Source organism: Protopterus annectens, chromosome 5.part0 (genome assembly GCF_019279795.1).
Source record: "Protopterus annectens isolate FY-2018-M chromosome 5.part0, PAN1.0, whole genome shotgun sequence".
In the NCBI taxonomy this organism is placed as follows: domain Eukaryota; kingdom Metazoa; phylum Chordata; order Ceratodontiformes; family Protopteridae; genus Protopterus; species Protopterus annectens.
Genome location: NC_056735.1, coordinates 1,956,978,488 through 1,956,992,200, shown reverse-complemented (window position 1 = coordinate 1,956,992,200; position 13,713 = coordinate 1,956,978,488). Strand labels below are relative to the sequence as shown.

The 13,713-nt window shown below is 38.0% G+C and overlaps 1 long non-coding RNA gene across 1 annotated transcript in view; it reads right to left on the bottom strand.

Annotated features, from left to right (window-relative positions):
* Window positions 1-13,713, bottom strand: part of LOC122802112 — a 181,610-nt gene that overhangs the window by 135,850 nt on the left and 32,047 nt on the right. The window lies entirely within an intron of this gene.

Here is a 13,713-nt window from a genome sequence, read left to right as displayed (position 1 = left end):
ACATTGGCAACTTTTCCCACAGCAATATCAGTTTTCTGTTTAAAGTACTCACCCTTCAAAAACAAATAACTGTTTTCAAGTATGAGTTCCAAAAATGTAGTTAACCTTCCAAATCACGGTATGTGAAACAGTTGATCTACAACAAGGAGTAACAATCAAATGACTGCAGTGGAGATTAGAATACAAGAAAATAGGCCAATTACATCAGTTTTAACACAAATGACATCCTGTTCAAATCTAATTTGCCTTATGGCTTTTAAGAAGCACCAGGAGTCTTTCAAATTGAGACATTTGCCATCAGAAAACTTGTGACCAATGTACTTAGCATACATCTCAGTTTTAGACTTTCCTCAAGATAATATGTGTCTCATTAGGGATCCACAAAGCATGTGTAGACCTTGGGGACATCAAAGAATCCCTGGAGTAACAGGATGGTCAACTTGTAAAAATGTAAACAACTTGGGTGAAATAAAAGTTTCAAGCAACAGATCATAACAATATATGTCAATGTGCCTATATTCAATATTCACTTTGTCAAATGACACAGATTGGTATCAAGAAGTTTCTAGTAACATTTCATTCACTTTCTTAACATAGTCCTATTATTCCATAATATTAACCCCTTCCCTTGTTAGGTTTCATGATACAAATAAACCTACACAGTTTTAGGTGGAAAGCAGTCTCGGTTCATCCCTGGGCAGGTTATAAAAGCATTTGTTTCCTTTCCTGTGTGACAAATCACACAACTCAGTCTTACACAGGGTTTAATAATTCATCAAGCTGAGATTCAGGAGGATTAAACAAGCTTTTCTTATTCGGTATTTCAGTTCTTTAATGCAGTCTACTTCAGAGTAGGGGAACATAGGAATAAAAGTAAAGCCTTTTCTGAACAGATGAAAAAGACTGGAGTAATCTCCATAGAAATGGAGTTAAAGATTTTAAAGCCACCTTTTTTATGAGAGGTGTGGTCTGACATGTACACACAAAACATGTACTGCTTAAAGTATGTAGTAAGAATCTAGTGTCTTCTCGGATTAGTATGTGGAGATATCTGCACAGTCACTGCCCTTCTACAGTCGCCACACTGTCCTCCAAGCATGCATTCTGTATCCTATGACCAAAACTTTTATAATGCCTCATTGAAACATCTGCTCCAGGCTATCTCTAAACTAATTTAGAAGAAAGCTACTTGACCACCTATGTGAACTCCTCAGTAATAGGGATACATGTTCCTACTTCCAACACAACCTTATAGACCATTGATGATTTAACATACTGACCTTTCTGATTACTCATTCAAGAATGGCACAGTCATTGAATGTATTGTAAGTATTGTGTTTACTTTATATTCAACATTATATCTTACTAATAATGTCAGAAGGATTGACTAAAAACAGAAAGAACTCCATATGTGCTTGGACATCAGTAAGCTTCTTCACATTCGAATTACTAATGAAAATTGACTGAAGCCATCCATCCATCCATCCATCCATCCATCCATCCATCCATCCATCCATCCATCCATCCATCCATCCATCCATTTTCAGCAAGGAAATGCCCATGATCATTTACACATGACATAGATCAGGCAGGATAACTAAAAAGACTATTATGCTGCAGTCCTTCTTGTTGATATCCTGAGTGCACAGATGTACCCTACATAGGTAGCTCCTTAGCAACCTTGTTAAATAAATCCATCACAGTAACATAGTGTAAATACATTCCATTCGCATGGAATTTATAGAACATTTGTTGAAAGTTTCAATAAAGTAGCTGTATAATAATCAGTCATACAGAGACATGCCAATAACGAACCAAAAGACTGAAGGCAGTCCAAAGTGTCCCACCAAAGAAGCAAGAGCTCAATGTAGAAAAGATGGTAACCACTTTTGTCCCTGAATTGGGACTTTATTAGAACATACATAGCCGTATCTCAAGCACCTTTTAAAAGCATTAATTAATAAACCATGGACAACCAACAGCAAATCACTGACAAAATTCAAGGAATGACTAATTAAGCTAAGCAGGAAAACCTGGGGAAAATCATTGATACGATATTTACATTTGACCTCCAGCTAAAGGGCAGGGGGTTTGTTAAAGTTTATTAAAATTCTCAACCTGGAATCTTCGTTGTTTTTCATCTTATAGTCTTTTTCAAGACTTTGGTTTGTTTTTCGTTGATTGGTTTATTAAAGTTCCCTTTTCTCTACTGTTGTGTGAGCCAAAATTTGATACCATTTAACTTGCATGGGTGTATGTATGCATTCACCTATATTAGTGGTGAAAGAGGGTTTGATCCCTTACAAAAGCTCTGTTTCTCAGAGATGTATGCTAAATTTGACTATCTCATATGTAATTTAAGTGCGTTATTGGGATTATTATATAATCAGATAGATATATATACCTATGATAACACACACACACATGCATTTATAATGAATAAGGAACACTGACCAATCAGATGACAAGCTGCATTTGCTTTAAATGTGTTCTATCACATATAGGAATGTTAGTACATGTCACATGGACCTCACATTTATACAAATATCTACTTCAGAATCCAGCAAAGTCATTTAGCAGGGGAAAATTCTGAAACAAGGAACTCCAAAACATCAATAAAAAGCAACATGAAATACCAGAAATACAAACCCTCACCTCAAGTCCACTATTGTATTGTATTGTATAGTATAACAGCTAATATTTAAATAAAACAAAAGAAATCATGATTTTGACACAAATTAAGCATAGGTTCATAGATTAGTACTAAGCTAACTGCCCTTGCGAGTCATTTTAAATTTAGCCAATTATCTCTTGTGAGACTGAAACCTTGCAACTTGTGTTGGTAAGGCAAACACCTTAACCATTAGGCCACCCTCCCAAACCCTACTATTTTTTATAGTAATTAAAGCACTACGATCTCAAGTTGAAGTATATTACTTGATCAGTAAAAATAAAATTTCTCCAAAAATATAAAACATAACTTCCATATTTAAATGAAAGAAAAAAACTCACAAACTATAAGTGAAGTAATGTAGGAAGTCAATAAAGACCAATATTCCCTATGCAAGAAGAAACAGAGCATTATCCTCTCAAACCTAGTTCTAAAATCACACACACACACACACACACACACACACACACACACACACACACACACAAGCACACATATACATTTACACTGAACAGAATGCCTCTGCTAGGCATTGTTTAGTTTGAAATAAATTTGAAGACAGAGTACACAAAATAAAGCAATACAGAAATACAAGTGCTTATCAAAACAGAAATTATCATAGAAATCAAATAAAATAAATTCAACAAACATGCCATCAGCTCAATCAGCTTAAGAAAAAAATTATAGGAGCAATGCAGATTAGATATATATGCCATTTAGAGATTGGGAGTTTCCAACAAAATGGCTACCCTTGGGAATTTTTTTAAGAGTGTAGCAAAGAAGGCATCAGCTAAACCAATTTAAAAACAATGATGTGTGCATGTTTGGAGAGCTGAGCATTAATACTTAAGTTTATTTGTCTTTCAGTTCTTGAATTTGATATCAAATTAATTTCCTGCAAGTATGTTTGGTGGTAACAGGATAGGTGATACTTCTTGTGGACAGCTGATCAGGTTTTCAGGAGATAGCCGATCATTTTTGCTTTGATGGGATAATGCTTGATTAAGAAGGTCAATGAATGATGCTTCACATAATTAATGGGAACAAGATAAAGGAACACAAAAAGATGATTCAAAGTGCATTGTTTTTGGTGTATGTTCAAAGGGGAAGCTATTCTCTTTGGACATTAAGTTTATGCCCTGAACAGAAGAAGTGCCAGACCAGATCAGGGAAGGCTTTTCCTTGACTTGTGTAAGGCATTGCCTGATGAATAGATTTAGTATGATTTTATTGCATCACTGTTTGTCAAACCTACACTGAATTGCATGGAGTGAGTGAGCCATGCTCTAAAGTGTTTTTTTTTTTTTCACTTTTCCCGCAACAACTGTGATTTTGGTATTTAGGTGAAATCTCCAAATGGAAGGATGGAAAGAAGTTTTTTTTTAATTTCTTTTTATAAATTTTGAAATTACACTTCATGACATTAAACTATCTAAGCTGTTTGACTCAATTTTGAATGATTCAGTGAAACATGGGGAAAGCTCATCATGGAAAGCTATGCATCCACAACAGAAAACTGTCAGTGTTAAACTTTATTAGGCATATCCAATTTGCTTTAGTTGGGGGAGGCTGAGTGAGGTCAGCTTTGCAGAGAGCACTGGCTGTAGAAAGAATAGCTGGAATCTTCATGTCATCATTTAACACAAAGTTGAGAATCTGTTTTGATAAATTTTATCCATGTGAGAAACAAGTATTGATTTATTGACTGTGAAATGTATGAAACGTGTAAGGTGGAAATTGATTAACAATGTGCAAAAAATTATATGCAAATATAAAATGAAATGATTCATAAAGTTTATGTATATAGCCGTGATGTGAAAAAAATTGTCCTGCCTAATAAGTTGTGGGCTTCATTGGAGAGGAGCTCAGGTCAAAGGGAATTTAGAAATAGACAATATTACCCTGTCCCCCTCCACGTAGATATCAATGTAATAAGTCATCTCAGGGATTAGAGACTAGATTTCAGTCAAAAAGGACAACACAGGTATCAGTCAGACAGATGAAGGGGAAAATCAAGGTAGTAAAAGGAGGTCAGGATCCTTAAGTAATATAGTCATGGGTCTAATCAGTAAGGACTCTGTGTCTTGGTTCCAGTTAAGTGTACAGACCTCCTCCAGCCCTCAGTACCTAGAAGGATGAAAGCAGAACATTTTAGGTAGATAGGTTCACAATGGAGAATTACTTTCTACCCTCTCATGCCTAGAGGAGGTTGCTGTTTCATCCCCTGGTTTGGAAAGATTGAAAAGGGAATTATTTACATGCATACATACCTCTCAACTGTACAGATTTTTGCAGAATGCCCAGATTTTTGCCTCATATTTTTGTCTTGTTACTTATAAAATTATGATTTTTTTTGGCAAATGATTGTCAAATCTTTGAGGACAAAAGTCAGAAAATGACAGACATTTGAGTCTCAGACTTCATACCTCTCAGAAAACTCATTCTAATGGAAAACCGGTTATTCTATGAACATTCTAAGTTTGTAAGAGCAATATTTAAAAATGTTCCCTATTTGTGGGCCTTTGTCCACCAATTATTTATGTGTTTGTCCAGATTTCTTGTGCTAAAAGATTGAGAGGTTTGATTACCTGCGCTGAAGGTCTGATGCCAGTGTGGACAACTAGGTCTATAAAGTAGCTGATTCTTCCTGTGGGAGTGGTTAAATAGACATTCATAGCATAGTGAACTCTTTTGTAAGGTTGGGGTAAGATTTATCTATGTACTTTCCTGAATTATGGCAGGCAGAATTGATATGATTGTGGTAAAATGAAATGTACTAGTGGAGAAAGATGTCTCCCAGTACCATGGCATTAGAAATAAACTCCACTTGGTTTATGTTCAAGAAGAAAGCTATGATTGCTGACAAGCATATGTATGTCTGGTTATGAAGAAGGGATAGACAGCTTCATGGGTAGCTCTGCTCCATTGGTATTAAACTATGACAAACTAAGTGTTTATTGGAAATATCCAACTTAGTAAGGTTAGGGGTGTTTGGCTGATGTCAAATTTGTAATGAATATGGGCTGCAATATGCACATACATAGAATTAATTGCACTGACTAACATTAAAATGAGAATCTGTCTTGGTATTGATTGTACTTCTGAGAAAAGCAAACATTGATTTAACATTTATGAACTCTGGGAAATCTGTAAGATGGAAACTGATTGATTAAAAAAAAAAATGCAGAGAATCATTTTAAGATTTTTTTATTTCATTATTATTTGTTAACCAGGTGGGTAGACTGGTTCTTGGACCACAGCCATGACCCAGGTCATGCAGCACAAAACTACTTGGATATTACATAGCCCATTACATAGCAAAGCGCACACAAAACTATATATATATAGCAAATTAAAAAAACAAAGAGTACGCAACATTTGTTCTACCTATAATTGTTTGTGTCTTAGCAAAGCAAAGAGCACACAAAAGTAATTTCAGGTCAGGTAGCAGATGCATACGGCAAGTTAACATAATGATTATTCCAGCAACAGTGATCTGGCACCTTGGCAGTTCACCTTCAAGGATCACAGTACAACAATTTCAGCTGACTAATATACTGTGCAAAGAGCCACTTAACAGGATCTGATAATTCAATTATATTAATTAATTAAAGTAACAATGCATTTAATCATCTTTTTTTAAACTTATATTCATTTAAATATCACAAAATTGTATACAATATTATTATAAATAAATAAATGAATGAATAAATAAATAAATCAACACAAATTATCCATATATAATTCTTACAACATCATATAAATATAAGAGCATAAATAGCATAAATACTTCATATTTAAATTCCTTGCTACTTATATTAACCCTTCAGATCCCTATTTCTTGGTTTAAACCAAGGGGTGTTAAAGTTTGGAATTTAAATATCATTCAAGTTTCCAGTTCCAATAATTTTCCAATATAATCACCTCCTCTAGGCAAACAAGGTTTTGCAAGTACACAAAAAATCGAGCACCATCTAAACCCCCATGAATTTCATAAAAATGATTAGCTATAGGACTAAATTCATTATGATTTCTTATGTCTCTAAGAATTTGAATTCTCACCATGCATTTAGTTTGTCCTATATATAATAAAGGTGCTGGTGTAGTTGTGTGCTCTTGTTTATTTAACATTATGATTATCTAGCAGTGCACTCAATACATAAGGGGTTTACACTCAGATTCAGCAATAGTATGCAATGTAATTTTTTGAAGTATAATGTGAATGTAAGATTTGAATAGTAATGATGAACCTGTTTCCTTAAAGAAGGATCACCAGTGATCCTTTTTAGGATATTGAGCATTGTGAGGTCACATATTGATAAAACCACTTTCTGTTAGCTGTCCAAGACATTTTTTAGCAGTGCTTGGCAGGGATGCTGGCAGTGCACAGAAGGAAAGTCAAACATAATGGGATCAATGCAATATGTGAAGTAAGAGGGTAGTGTGAAAGTAGTGAGATGTAGAGCCTGTAGAGGTAGACAGCAATGTAGTGAGAAGAGAACACTGGAAGGTAAAGGGAGAAGTGAGACAGAAAGACAGAGTTAGTTGAGAGGGAAATTGTTCTGCACCTACAAATGGGAATTTTGTAATCTCAATGGCATAAATATGATCATATTGGTAACATAGAAATCAGTAGGGTTTTACAGCATTTTATTTATAGCATGCGATATGGCCCTCCAAAGGACTGACCACAAAGGCCTAATGATGTCATCAAGCATAATATGTCCTGAACTGATAGTACTAGCAAATATGAGATGTGTTGCATGCTTCACATACTGTGATTTGAAATGTGTACCATTACATAGGTAAGTGTTCTCATCTATATACAGCCAGATGGTACTATGTGTGTGCCTTGGTGTATCCTGTATGCTGTGATTGGAAGTGGTGCTAGCCTCAATCTAGCCATAGCTGTGTGTGAGCCTGTTAGAGCATTTTACATCATGTTATGGAACCATAGGACATTCGAACTTCACTGGCATAATGGCCATACAGCCCTCACAATCATACACATCTTTATACCCGTAGTTACAAGATCAGCACATATTGCCCCAGTCCAAGAAAGATATAGGCAGATGCCCTGTGTTGAGATAATGGTCGCCCAGCCAGTCACAGAGATGGTATCTGGTAAGGTGCACTGAGGTGCTCTGTGTGCCATTAGGCAGGGTTCTGTTTCAAGGGTATGTTTAATTCTGCTAGACAAATCTCTCCCACAAGCATGTAGTACCAATGTCACATATGAGGTTAATGTCCTTACAGTGGGTTATCCATCTACTATGCCTCCTACAGATAGGCAGCATATGCCATAAAGCAAGGACACACATTGCCCCATATGCAAGGCACAGATCACTTCTACGTACTCTATATGCCACATGTAACAATGATACTCATAGGTTCATAGTTTCATAGGTATGTACTAGGCTAATAGCCCTGGAGCCTTTATAAGCTTAGCCCATAGGATTATCCTGGCATTGTGCCACCTAACCTTAGTTCCTAGTGCCTCTGTCGAGTAGAGCCACTGGAGTGGTCCCCGGGGTGAATTTTCTATTTCCCATCCACTCATCAAGATTTCTCTTGAAGAGGGCCAGTGAGGTGCTCTGCTTGACATGTATGGGAAGTCTATTCCAAAGCATGGGCAGTCTCTGGGTTATGAACCTGTCCCTCCAGCATGTTCTGCTGATTGTGGTAATGAGGTTGAGGTCTCTGGAGCATGTGGTGTGGAGGGATTGGGATTTCCTTAGATGTAGCATTTCTAACAGAGCTGGGTCAGACATGGCTTTGTAAGTCAAGCAGAGATCACCTCTAAGTAGGCGATATGAGACAGAGAATAGTTGGAGTTTTTGGAGTCTGTCCATATAGGACAAGTGTTTAAGGCCTAGGATCCTCTTTGTGAGGTACTTTTGTGGCCTCTCCAGTTGTTGCAGTTGTCTAGTGAGGTACATGCCAAATGGGGCATTGCACTCAGGGATTGCAGACTATCCCCATTGAACACATACTGGAGATATGAAGTGACCTTGTGAGGGTCCATACAGTTGTGTGTAATTGCCAGTACTGCTTGGAAAGGTACATCACCAAATGGCCATTGCACTCAGATATTGGTATGATGAGGGAAGAGTACTTGGAGGTTATGAGCATGTCACTTACAGGTGACTGTGGCCTCAGCTATGCCATATGATTCCTGCTATACCACTGTAGAGACTGGGTGACCTGAGGCACATTAGGTGTAAATCTGTATGGCCAGGTCTGTGTTTCCAGTTCGTTCACCCCTGAGTATGTACATCACATGTTGCAACTTATGTGCTACTTACCAGGTACATAGGTCTTACTGATAGAACTGATACTACATATATATTTGCATGGTGTTTATGGCCATTACTATGTCAACAGGCATGTGTTCAAAATAACCGTTTGCAGGATAATGTCATACAACAGAGAATCTATGAGTGCACACAAAATACAGGCATCAGCCAACATTGTTAGCCGCAGTCAGTAGTCACATGTATTGTGATTGAATGGATTCCAAGCAGTAGAGGACTCAGGACTGCACCCTGTTGAGTGCTGCTGCTGACAAATGAGCTATTGGAGGTGGATGTCCCTATGTTGTGTATATGTGCCAGCAATAGGCCACTTATTTTCCTCTACAATGATAGCATTGTGAATGCCTAAGTGGGCGCTTTGTAGATGTTGCCTAAGTAGGGGATATAGTCAGATGGCTTGGCTGAGTCTAGGGAGTTGTATGCCCTGATGCACCCTCACCCAGGTCCATGGTCACTGCCTCAGAAATGTCTACCACATGTAACAGTGATTCTCCCCCTTTCACACATCCAAATTGTGTACAGTCGACTGTGTGCAGAACACATATATGTCTGCTGATCATCTCCATGATGATTGCCCCTACAGCCATACATACATGGATACTCAGACAAAGAGGTGTATAGTTATGTCATTCAGTGGATGCACCACCTCTGTGCAAGGGTAGAACAGTTGCCGTTGTCCACTCACTGTCCACAGTTTGATGAGAGGCTACCCTGAGGCATTGGTATTGGATATTTTTGAGGATGTTTGGAGTAAAAGGAAAGCAGGTATTTACAAACCTAAAAAGAGGGCCCATTTCAACTCCTGTTGGAAAGGCAGGAGTTGATTTGGCAGTTAAAGTTACAATTGTATAGGGCTCCTGGTTTGAATGACAAAGTTTCTTTGTCTTTTATTTTAAAATTAAGAAGTCTTTTATGGTGAATCTGCACACATTAGGAAAGCCTTAGGGCTATGTACTTTTTTTAAAATAAGTAAATAAGTATTTATGGTACCATATTATATATTTTCTAACATGTATTTATATGTGTGTTTAAACTGGAGGAATGTATTTTATTTCACTTTTGAGGAACCTGTTTCTTTAAAGTGGTTTCCCTATCAATTAATCAATTTGTACAACAAATGATTTAGATGAAGTATAAATGGAGCTGGATGTAGTAGTTAATTTTATCTTGTTGTCTGAAGAATTTGGCTACTAGCTGGACGAAAAGCAATTTGAATAAAATTGTGTGCTTAACTTTTACATTTTGTGGATTTTGTTGGACTTCTCAGTTTTCACCTTCCAGTCGCCACTTTTTTTGCTTTTTTAGGTTTGTTCTTTGGTTTCTTCTTTTTGATTTGTGGTTTTGTTCATGGCTACTGGGAGTATTGAAAATTTGTTGCCTGACTCTCCAATGCTGTTGTCTGCTTCTATGCAAAAGGGTTCAGATGATGTGGGGAACTGCTTTGATAAACATCATGAATGAGAGACTGGAAAGTCTGAGCACTGGACTTGATAAGTTATCACAGACAATGGCTAACTGTAGGGAGAGTGAAGTTATGATGAATAACAAGGATGTTCCCTGTAACGGAACCAACAATGGAGGTATGGAAGGTGGGGCAAGAAGTAAAAGATCTGTGCATGCAGTTCCACCGTCTACTACTACACCAGTGACATCATTGCTTGTTTTGGGACCTGTTGATTTGCCAGATGTCACCTCCTGGCTTAAAGTACAACCACCTTTGGTGAAGTCAGGTGGGATGACAGTTGCTGAACAGCTGAGTGCAGGTTATGCTTCTTTGGTAAATCAACTGAAAACTTTAGATCAGATGTCTTTTCAAGCTAAAAAGCTGCAACTTGAAATTAATTATTTTGATGAGTGTAAAAAGGTGGGAGTGATTCCCAAAGGTTTGCGTTCATGGCAGTACCGTTCAGGGTTAGAGGCTGAGTCAGAGTTTCACCTGGATTTGTTGAAACTCTTTAATAAACATGGGTTTGAGCTGATGAGCTTAATGAGTAAACATTATCAACAGACTGTGGATGGCCTTACTGCTGAGATAGCACAAATAGATTGGAACATCAGGTTACATAAAGACTTTGGCAGGTATAAATTTGATTATACCAGAATTTTCACTACAATAGATCAACATCTTAATAAGAATTCAGAAATCAAGGCAAAAAAACAAAGAAGGGATATAGAAGCGCATAAGAAAAATGCCGCTTATCCAACCCCGCCCCCTTCACAAAACCGAAACTTTGTAAACCAATGAGTATCTTCTCCCTACTGCAATAATGGTAATGAATGTAGGGGTGAACAAAGTAGTACTACAGAAAATGTATTTGTCAACAATTTAGGGGATAGTAGAGCAGAAGATGACGAGCTATCACCAGAGAATGTAGACGAATGTTTTGAACAAACAGGTAACTCAAGGGGAAGAGAGCAGAGTCCTTTTTCCAACAATGGTCAAAACCACCAGAAACGTTACAACATGAGGGGGCAGCACAACGGCAACATGTACTACAAGAAAGGCGGGAACAACAGAGGGAAGAAATGACTGGTAACCATTTAAAAATTTTGTCAAACAAAAATGCTGATTTTAAAGTTTTCAACTTTTCTAGTCACATTATCAGTGCTAAACTATATGAACTTTTTTCTAATGGACTGACGTTTGTTCCAACACAGCATTTTGATTTATCTAGGACATTAATAGATCTTAAATTATTTGTACGAAGGATGAATTTGACTGTGCTCTTGGGGAATAAAGACAGTTTAAACACCGATATAAGGGTTCCTAGTACATTTAACCCCCCTACACACCCCATGTTGAGCTTATATGAGCACTTGTGTGAAATGGATATAAGAAATATATGTGGGAAACAGGTGAATGGTGGTTGTTCTAACCTCTCCAAAAGGGAGAAGGAAGCTTTGCAAGCATTTAAATTGCTACCAGTGCATGTCTTAAAACCAGACAAAGGTGGGGGTCTGGTAGTAATTTGCAGCATGCATGAGGGCAGGCCTTGTTACAAGCAGGGACTTCCAATGTGTATGTTAGCTGTGCAACTGTGAAAATCTGCTCAGTGACTTTGGAAGGACTGTGTGGTGCACTCTGATATTAGTGGCCCTCATTTGCAGCACCTGCACTGACATTCTGTGTGAATACATATTAATGCATGACGTGACACTTTATGCATATATAACTTTGCTGTCGGGATATGTGAAGCATGTTCCTACCTGCAGGCCTGTGACCTCCATCACTAAAAAGCAGACATATTTGAAATGCATTGTGTGGATAAAGAGTGCATGACTGAGTCATTAATTGCTGCCTTCACAATACTATAAATTCACTTCTGCATACCATTGGATTTGAACCCAGGACTGTGTGTGGTAAACTGATTCAGTTGCAAGGCAATTAACAGACTGAGATACTGAGTCACTGCTGCAGCAGGTGTATTTGCAAGATATATGTGCACACATACAGGCTGTGAAATACATTTTCTACATCCATCAGTATGTACATGGCTTTATATAGACGCATGTGTGCAGCAGGATCTCATTTGAACATGCATTTTACCATTAATACCTTAGCAGGTGTCTTTGTACATGTTGCTGCCTAAGGGTACAGTCACCTGCTATCACAGGCCTCACTTACATCCATTATTATGTCTTAGGCTTTCTAGTGGTGTACTATTGCACCAGAGTCCAAGGTGCACTCCCATTTTTAATGCTGAAACACTCAATGACTGTAACTGGAAATTTTTATGTTTTCTTTAAAGCACCTGTTTTAAGTAAGAGCTGTGTGGCATGGCAGATTAACTCAGTTATCTGCAAGTGTTACGGTCTTGGGCTCAAAATTTGGGACAAGTGTTTATTTTGTAAGTATGTATTACAAGTTTAAAAACAAATATAGTCAATATAGCTGCATTTAATATAGTCAATATAGCTGCATTTAGCTGACCTTAACGAAGTTGCACAATGTGGCATGATGCACAGCAAAGCAACATCCTAAAAAATATAAAGAAAAAAATAGTGAAATAGGAAAGTGGGGAAATGGGGTGCAGGCAAGGGGAAAAACATAGTGCAAGGCAGGTAGATATGTGTAGGAAGGGTGTAGGAAAGAACCATAGGTATCCAGTTCGTGTACAGCAACAACTGTAAACTTTGACAGAATTTGTACATGACTTTGAACTCTCAACCCTAGAGGGATGGGTGTGGAAAACATAACTGCATTGTCAGTCCAGTTGGAACAAATTACGTGTGTCCAGTGGACATGTGTGTGAAATAGGGAGCTATGCATGGAATGATATTTTTTGTGAGGGAGGACAGCTGCCCATTTTTTTAAGGTGAGAGTGGAATGTTGGGGAAAGGACATAGGTACATGTGGGGAGGTGAGTTAGGTAGGTGAAGATGCATTTGCAGACAGACAAGACAGACAAGACAGCAGACAAGGGTGGTGTGTGACACATGAAGGGGTAAATACTTTGAATAGGGAGGTTGTTGTGGAATCCAATTCTCATGTGCCTCCAGATGGCAGCAGCATGACTCCCATCCCTCCCATCCCCACCAATGGGACTGTTGGCACTGTTCCTTCAATCAGCTGAAGGTGGCAGTGCTGGAAGCTGGACATCAGGACAAGACTGTCCCATCATATCGGTCAGCGTACCCTCAATCCAGTTCAGGTGGTGGTCAAACCTACTGTAGGCTATCCTGTGCACCAAGGCCAGTAACTAATCCTGGGTGACAACACCCCTTCCA